This window comes from Lepeophtheirus salmonis, chromosome 2, assembly GCF_016086655.4.
Source record: "Lepeophtheirus salmonis chromosome 2, UVic_Lsal_1.4, whole genome shotgun sequence".
Classification (NCBI taxonomy): Eukaryota; Metazoa; Arthropoda; class Copepoda; order Siphonostomatoida; family Caligidae; genus Lepeophtheirus; species Lepeophtheirus salmonis.
In genome coordinates this window covers 17,447,645-17,455,905 of record NC_052132.2, presented here as the reverse complement: position 1 = coordinate 17,455,905, position 8,261 = coordinate 17,447,645, and the positions used below count along the sequence as shown (strand labels likewise).

The following is an 8,261-nucleotide window of genomic DNA, read 5'->3' as shown; positions in this document are numbered from 1 at the left end:
AATTTATTGTAATTTTCAACATATTGGTTCAAGTACAAGGTGGTCATAAAGACACTTACTTTTGGAAAAATACTAGGGATTGTCTCTGAAGATAGATTTTCCTTCTTTTGCAAAACCTGAAGGGAAACTGTTGATTATTTTTAGTCAGAATGATACCAAAAATGTTAATAATTTTATGGTCATTTCGCATTTCATTACATTGGTATCTACCAAGTCAAAATAAACTATATTACCTCATTAGTTTTTACAATATTTTTAAATTTTAATGTGTCACCACTAAACTTGTTAAAATATGTAAGAAAAAAACAAACAAACATCTATTGACATTGAGAAGGGATTTTTTTATAAATTGTATTACTATTATTATTGATTTCATTTTCGTTTATTATTCTTTTGTTTCATTTCGTTATAATAATTATGGACATTTTTAAGCTATTATAATAAAGTTGTTGTACTTTGATGCAAAAAAATAAATAATAACTTCAAAAGGCGATTATCAAAATTTCATTAGTTTGTGAATGATTGTGCTAAGTGTTTGGCTACTTCCATTATTTTCTAAGCAATGGATCAAAAAAATAATTGTGTTTTAATTTTACAATGCTTCTTTTTGAGAAAAATACCGTTCAATACTAACAATGGCATGAAAAAAGTTACGGGAACTGGGCTTCCTAATAATTAAAAAAAAAAACAATTTCGAAAGAAAAACACGTGTTTTCTTTGTTATGTTCGGAACTTTTCAGTCCATGTGCTAAGTCTCACTCCTGGACACGAAGTGCGACTAGTTTTTATTCCCGTATTCTGATAGCTGCTTGAATCTGATCTAATGAAACGTCATGACAGCAAAACTCCTCTGCACCAAAACATACTTACAATCGTCTGGATTAACTTACTTTTTGTTTTACAAACAAAACCTGCTTACAATTTATAAGCCTACCAGCAACTTTTGTTGTATATTTTTAGCTCAAAAAAGTTATAAATACTTATATCAACTTAGGCACCCAAATCGGTATTTACGTAATTTATAATACAATAAAAAATAAACACAAAAATATGACATACTTAATTTCATGATAAACAGTTGTATGTTCACAATTGTTAATTCATTTACATTTAGTATCACTTTTTTAACTCTTCTATTCATTTGCACTCCTAAATATCAATTAAAATGCTTTAAAATACTTGCATAAATATAAGACTTCAAGACAAAAATATATCGTATTATAAATTATCTTACTACAATGTATAATGTGTTATTCTGATAGAAAAAAAAATTGGGATAAAACATCATATGAGATATTTATAAAGATTAATAGCTAGAATATAACAATTTGTAGCTGCGTTTCTAGATTTTAATCCTCACATTGGTATCACTGACCATTTGAATGTATTTTTAAATGGCCATAGTAATGTTAGTCTCACCTTTTATAAGGGTTGTTCAGTTTACACTAAAAAATAGGATTTCGTACTGAAAAAAACAAAATTTATGAGACATTTTTGTGCTTGCTTCATTCTGGCTTCTTTGAGTAGTCGTCAAAGATGTACAATAGGAAAGAGAAATTCACTATTTTTTATAGTTTTCCTATAAAGACGAAACCCGGTTGACTAAAAATTTGAATAGTGTTGATGGTACAGATACTGTAAAAGCATCTAAAAGTGATATTTTAGTTTAGTTGATTCCTTTCGGTAATTTTGATGACAAAAATGTTTTCAGCTCTTGAAGGGACATTTTCAAAAATATGGATAAAATAATGGAAATCGTCGAAACCAACGGTCATGAAAGCAGTGTTTTCAATGCCAAAGAAATTAAAAAATAATACACCTACTATAATAATAAATTATCAAGAAGGCATTACCAAAATAAATAAAAAAGTTGCATATACTCTATTTTAACATGTTTGTAAAACATACTGAAAGGTATGTGAAATGAAATGTAGATTCAAAATACATTTATTTAAATCTCTAACAAATGGTTAATAAAATTTTTTTGTTCAATATTCCTTTACTTTGTTAGATGGTGTTGTATTAATTAAGTATATAAAAAAATATAGTATTACAATTACTCCATCTGAGTTGAGAATCTTCTTTGATGTTCATTTACATAATGTAAATTTTCTTCCCTAGAAACGACTGGGGCGTGAACCTACGTTCAAAATCTTCTGAGCACGTTGTCCTTTGAGCTTTGTAGTTTTTATCAAGTCTTATAAGCATATCTTTAGATTGGGTGATGACAATTTATAAAAATTATATTTTTTATAATTTATTCCGCCCTACTTATTAAACGTTCACTAACGGAGGTTTAAACCATTGAGAAAACGTATATTCATACCGGTTTACTCTTCATCAAATCTCCCAATATTGGTATATAATATTTCAAACAACTTGATTACATCTGAAAATAAATAATAATGTAAAAATATATGTATATACATGATACAAACGAAATGAAATATATCAATCTGTCTATAAACGTACATTATATATCGATCCAATATATGTACATACATGCATGCAATCTATATCTATGTATATAAAAGAATCGTTTCTCACTATTTCTCAAAATATATATATATATTTATATACAGATATAAATAAATATATTTTCTTTAAGTAAAATCTTATTTAAATTTTTTATTTTGCTTTAAAATATAGAAAGAAAAGTTAAACTTTGTAATTTATTGCTTTCACTATCTTATTCCTTTGTATTTTGTTAAGCAACGAAATATAATATCATATGAGACGAATTTTTTTTTAATATATGTATTCATACATATTTTATTTATTCATAGTACAACAATTATTTTATGAGCGTTTTATCATTTTAAAGACATTGGGGTATTTGAAGCCATGAGGTTAGGATATGCAATTTGTCTATTAATTGGACTATTATCACTATACAAAGAGTTAAGTTAAAAAATTTCAAGGACGCCTTGATTTTTAATTATACATTTAACAAAGTGCCTACGTGTACGAAAAGCATCATGACAAACAACAAAAAGTTTTATGCAATAATTACTCTACTTTTATTGAGTCGAGACGTTGGATATTAAAGTTTAATATTTTAGTATTTGATATACGTTTACAATTTTATAATTAGTGTTTTAAATTGTAGGCCTTTTGGCTATGTTATATAAAGAAACAGGAAATGAACATGTAACCCTGACCATTTTAAGAATGTTTGATAGGAAACATTTAGTTGTCCAGTTGCTTGATTGGATTGGTTCCAAAATGCCAGGACATGAGAGTAATAAACACGCTCCATTTTGAATTTGGTAATAATATAAGCTTCGTTGTCGATCCTCAATTCTACACCGAATCTAAAAAGAACTTACACTAATTACTTCGCGCCAAATCCTTTGTGTTAAAGTAGGTTCACTGATGTGCTAAAGCATTCATTTAGCGCTCATTATTTCATACTTTTTATAATAATTATTGCACTTTACTCTATCAATTTATTGGGCAATTAAAAAGTTTTTACATAAGGATAATAATAAAAAAGTAGGAAGATGTTGCATCTAGATTATACATAAGTACTTTGGTGAACCCACCTTTACACTTCGTCTTTCATGAGCTGTGCACTTTATACTTCCCTTCTCAGTAGTTAATGAATGATGATAACAGCTTTAGAAAATTACTGTTAAGCTTATGGATAACAAAAAATGTCTCATGTAAAAAAATGTTTTCAATTTACAGTTTTACTTACTTTAGTTACAGCAAAAAATTTATTACAAACATATATACCCAGTCTACATAGACTCAAACATACGTTATTTAAATTTTTTAATATTTCCCTAATTGTTTCATCCATTTTGCAGCAGTAAATATCAATTAGAAATTTCAAAAAAAAATTTAGTCTTCACAACAAGATTAAATTTGTAATTATCCTAGTTAAATATGATATCTACTAAAATTTTGTTTTTCTTATAAAATTTAGATACCAAAAATTTAGCGTATTACTTTTGATGGAGTGGAGTGTGATATTTAGATTAACAGCTGATCTTAGATGTGTTACAATACATATACCTGAAATTTAAAAAGCAATAAAACTTCAAAGCAAACAAATCAATCTAACTTACCAAATCTGTATAGAAAATTGCAAAATTTAAGAACTATTTAAAGAAAAAACATTTTAATATCAACGAAATATTGCGTTTATAAAAATATCTTAAAATAATACTAAATAAATTTCTGTTAATAATATCTATTATAAACAGATTTGAAGGAATTTTATAAAATTTCGGATAGAAAAAATTCAATTTTCCCTATCGATCCATAAATACATTTATAACAGAATTCAATTTGTTAACAACCACAACATCTGCATTTTAAAAATACTTGCGACCTACATGCTAACTTTGTTTGGTTTTAGCAATTTTTTTATAATTGTGTATTAACCAAAAAGACCAATCCTCTCAATTTCATGAGGGTCCGTGCAAGAGATCTCGGGGATTAACACCAAGCTGTCCAGAGATCTATCAAAAAAGTGGATGGAAAGGTCTTTTTGTGAGGGTGGAGAGACCATTTTTGATAACAACAATAAAATAAATCCAGCCCCTGCGTTAAAGGACGCTTTTGAATGTGTCAGTCTTATGAGTTCTTTTGGAACTCTCTTTGGACACTTTTAACCCCCTTAATTCCTAATGCTAACCCCCTTAATTCCTAATGCTAACCCCCTCAACTACACCTTTTAGATGTATGCCAACAGGGAAGTCCTGCAGGGTTCGTCATCAAAACACCAAGGCCCTCAATGGCACTGATAGCCAACATTTGGACACCAGGATAGAGCACTACACTCACCAGTGGTTGCCATGCATTCGCCGCCTGAAAGCCATCATTTCCTCGAAGACGACTATATAATTGATTCAAAGAGCTTAGATACAAATGTATCTATAGTATTCATTTTTGAATTTTATTGTTAATTAATCAATTATAAATGATTATTTATCAGTGCACAAAAAATTCTTAACATTTACAACATTACATATATTACTTTTAGCAAGTTTTTTTCTTATTGAGTCTTACACAAAAATTATTATTAAAGTTAAAACATGAAACAGGTTGTCAACAATATAAAAACTCTTACATAAAAATATGTTTTACAACCCGACTTATAGAATTTATAGCAATGCTTTTATAATTGGATCTTACACCATCATGATTTTAACAAAATTTCAAACACTCTTCAGATTGCCAAGAAAAAAAAATAGCACAAATAAAAATCCTTAAAATTTACATTCAAACCTATGTATTCTAGGGTAATGTTGTTGCCCCCACATGGTCAGAATCAGTAACACATAATTTAAGTACTGCAGCTAGGTAATTAGAACACAAATACAAAATTTTAGCAAATTTGGTTAACGTTTACCTCTAGCAAACTTGCAATTTCTATGCATGTATGAAGCAAAACTTCTTTATTATGGGTTTTATAAGAAACACGTTGAGCACTAAGATATTCGTATAATCAAATAAAGATTATTTTGTTTAAAAAAAATTTTAAAACTTCCATTTTTTTGATTGTATAAAGCAACGCCTAGAGCGTTCATTAAATATAGAAGACATGATTAAACTTCATTTGAGAAAAAAAAAAAAATAATAGTTTTTCTTTTTAGATATTTTCTTATTTACTAATTATCATCCTTATATAATAATAAAAATCCATAATTATAATTAAATAAGATACAACTTTAAACATATGACTACATAGATCATTCATCAATTTTTAAATACCAACTTTTTTTTATTGCTTTCTGTTTCTTATCTAGTCGATCATCCAGAGATGGAATAATTGAGGTCCTTGATTTCACAACAAAATAATGACTGAGGCTCAAGAATAGTTTAACCTAACACTCAAATATTGACTAATACTACTAATGAACAAAGCGTGCGTTGTGTATGCAAATTCATCAATCTGTAATACCTTCTTGAAACAAAGAGATTAATTCTTACAAACAAAGCAGTAGAATTTAAATGTACTAATTACTGTGTTTGTGTCAATCTGTTGTTATTGCAGTACTATAGAAAAGGCCATCGAATTCTGACGATGATTTATAATTCGGGGGGGGACTGAAACACTCTAAATGTGGTTATTTTTTTTGTTAGTATATATATTCAATATTTAAATTCTAAATTTAAAATATATTAAAAGGATAATTCATATAAAAAAAACGAAGAAAGATTGGCCTTTTTTTTATTTTCTCTACTCAAGTTTAATAGTGTCTATTATATTTAATAAACGCCCCAGGTGCAAACACGTATAGCTCTTTACAATGATGGAAATTAGAGTCACAAAAAAACTATAAAACATGATAATCTTTTTTTGTTCATAGAATCATTTTATAAAAAAACATGTTTTTAAGATCACGCCCAAAAAAAGTATTGCTTCATACTTGTTTAGAAATTGCAATTGTGCTAGAGGTAAACGGTAACCAAATTTGCCAAACTTTGTATTTGTTTCCTACTTACCTAGCTACAGTACCAAAAATAGGTGCCGCTAATTCAGACAAGGATTTCTAATTTTGGGGCAAACTTCATCAACTGAATGTATACTACTACTAAATGCAAGTTTTTCTTCATCGCGACTAACTCAAAAATGATATTTGAATGACCTAAAAATAGAAATTGGCATCATATTTAAAAAGAAGAATGTTCCAAATATATTTTCTCTATGTTCACGAGTATTTATTTTATTTCTAAAAAAAAAAATAGATGTATTTAATTACTTAAAAGATAATGTATGCCTATAATAAAAATATAGAAAAAAAGGGGTCTTTGTTGGGTAGATTTAAAATTTACAAAAAATTTTATAAGTGCTCACAATGACTTAAATTGCTTTGAAATGTTTACTGGGAATCTCGGATTTGAGCAGTTTGACAATATTTTGGTGGGCACAAATTCATGATTTCGAATGAAAATATAATATCAATGGATTATGAAACAGAACAAATATGTATGAACTTCCAATATTACAAACTTTTTGCCTACTCAAAAAGTGCAAAAATTAATCGTTTTTTGAAGAGTACCTTTTAACATTTAAAAAAAATTTAATCAATAAATTTGAATAAGTAAAAAGAAATTAGTACGTAACAATACAGTCTAATCTAAGAATAGTTACCAATATACTCTTGTTGAGTAGCCTGTATGGAAAAACAAATGAAGAGAGAATTTGCTTCTTCTGCAAATCAACGTAGGAAAATATATCACATTTTTTGCATGAATCTTGGACATTGATTAATAAAAAATGAAATTGGTATCTGTTTGTTCGTTCTTGTTACTATGCCTATAAATATTTTGTACCTAGATAAATAATGAAAATATAAATGAAATTGTTTTGTACTTGGGTTCGAAAAAAAGATTCAAATCAAAAACTAGGTTTGATTTTACAAATTTTCACAAAAAAAAACCCGTTTTTTGTTATTGGAAAAGAGCGAGACTCTTACATCAAAAGATGAAAAAATTCTAATTTGATCATTAATACACCTACTTGGCACTAAAGTATTAGAATGTCTGCATCTATCATTTTGAATATGCATTTAATATTTGAAAACTGCCTGACAAATTGATTTAAGAATTCATAATATAGCTCAACACGTCATATATAAAAGAATTATAATAATAGTTAATTATTCGTTGAATTATAATTTATAAATCCATACTAAGATATAAAGTTGGGCATAACTCTACATAAATATAAGTCTATCAATTTGTCAATCTGTGGAGACCTCATTTTTGTATGTGCGTTCAATATCTTGTACTTGATTTAATAAATAACAATGTAGCAACGAGCGTGTGTAGCGCAAACTCAACATGTCATATAAAAGAAATGAAAAATAATAAACAATATTAAGTTATGGTATTGAGTAAGTCCTAATTTAAATCAGAAAAGTTCTATAAGTAAATAAGTACTGACAGAACACTAATCAGCTCAACGTTCATTTAAAAATTTTAATTATTTTTTTAATTAAACTAAGAGATATTTTATTATAAAGATTGCGATGTTAACGATGGAAAGAGAATGACAGGAGAATTAGTATGCGTAACACTTTATTACATACGTCATACTATGTAAACCGTAGTATCTAGCCTGTCAGGGTATTTATAGATAAATACATTAAAAAACTACTTAAAATAGTAGGGAGATCGAGAGGGGGGAGAAACTGACTTTGTGATAATGACCAACAATAAATATATAAGTGTCAGTTTGTTGGTCACACACTTAACAATGTGTGGATACTTGAACTAAGAAATTGTTGTGTAGCAACGAGCGT

At 27.6% G+C, this 8,261-nt stretch overlaps 1 long non-coding RNA gene across 1 annotated transcript; it reads right to left on the bottom strand.

Moving 5' to 3' along the window:
• Positions 1–1,988: 1,988 nt before the first annotated feature.
• On the bottom strand, positions 1,989–4,094 carry LOC121132159 (uncharacterized). Its single transcript, XR_005869242.2, has 3 exons — positions 3,546–4,094; positions 3,162–3,314; positions 1,989–2,389 (listed from the first exon to the last, which is right to left on the bottom strand). It is a non-coding gene; the product is annotated as an uncharacterized lncRNA (long non-coding RNA).
• Positions 4,095–8,261: the final 4,167 nt, after the last annotated feature.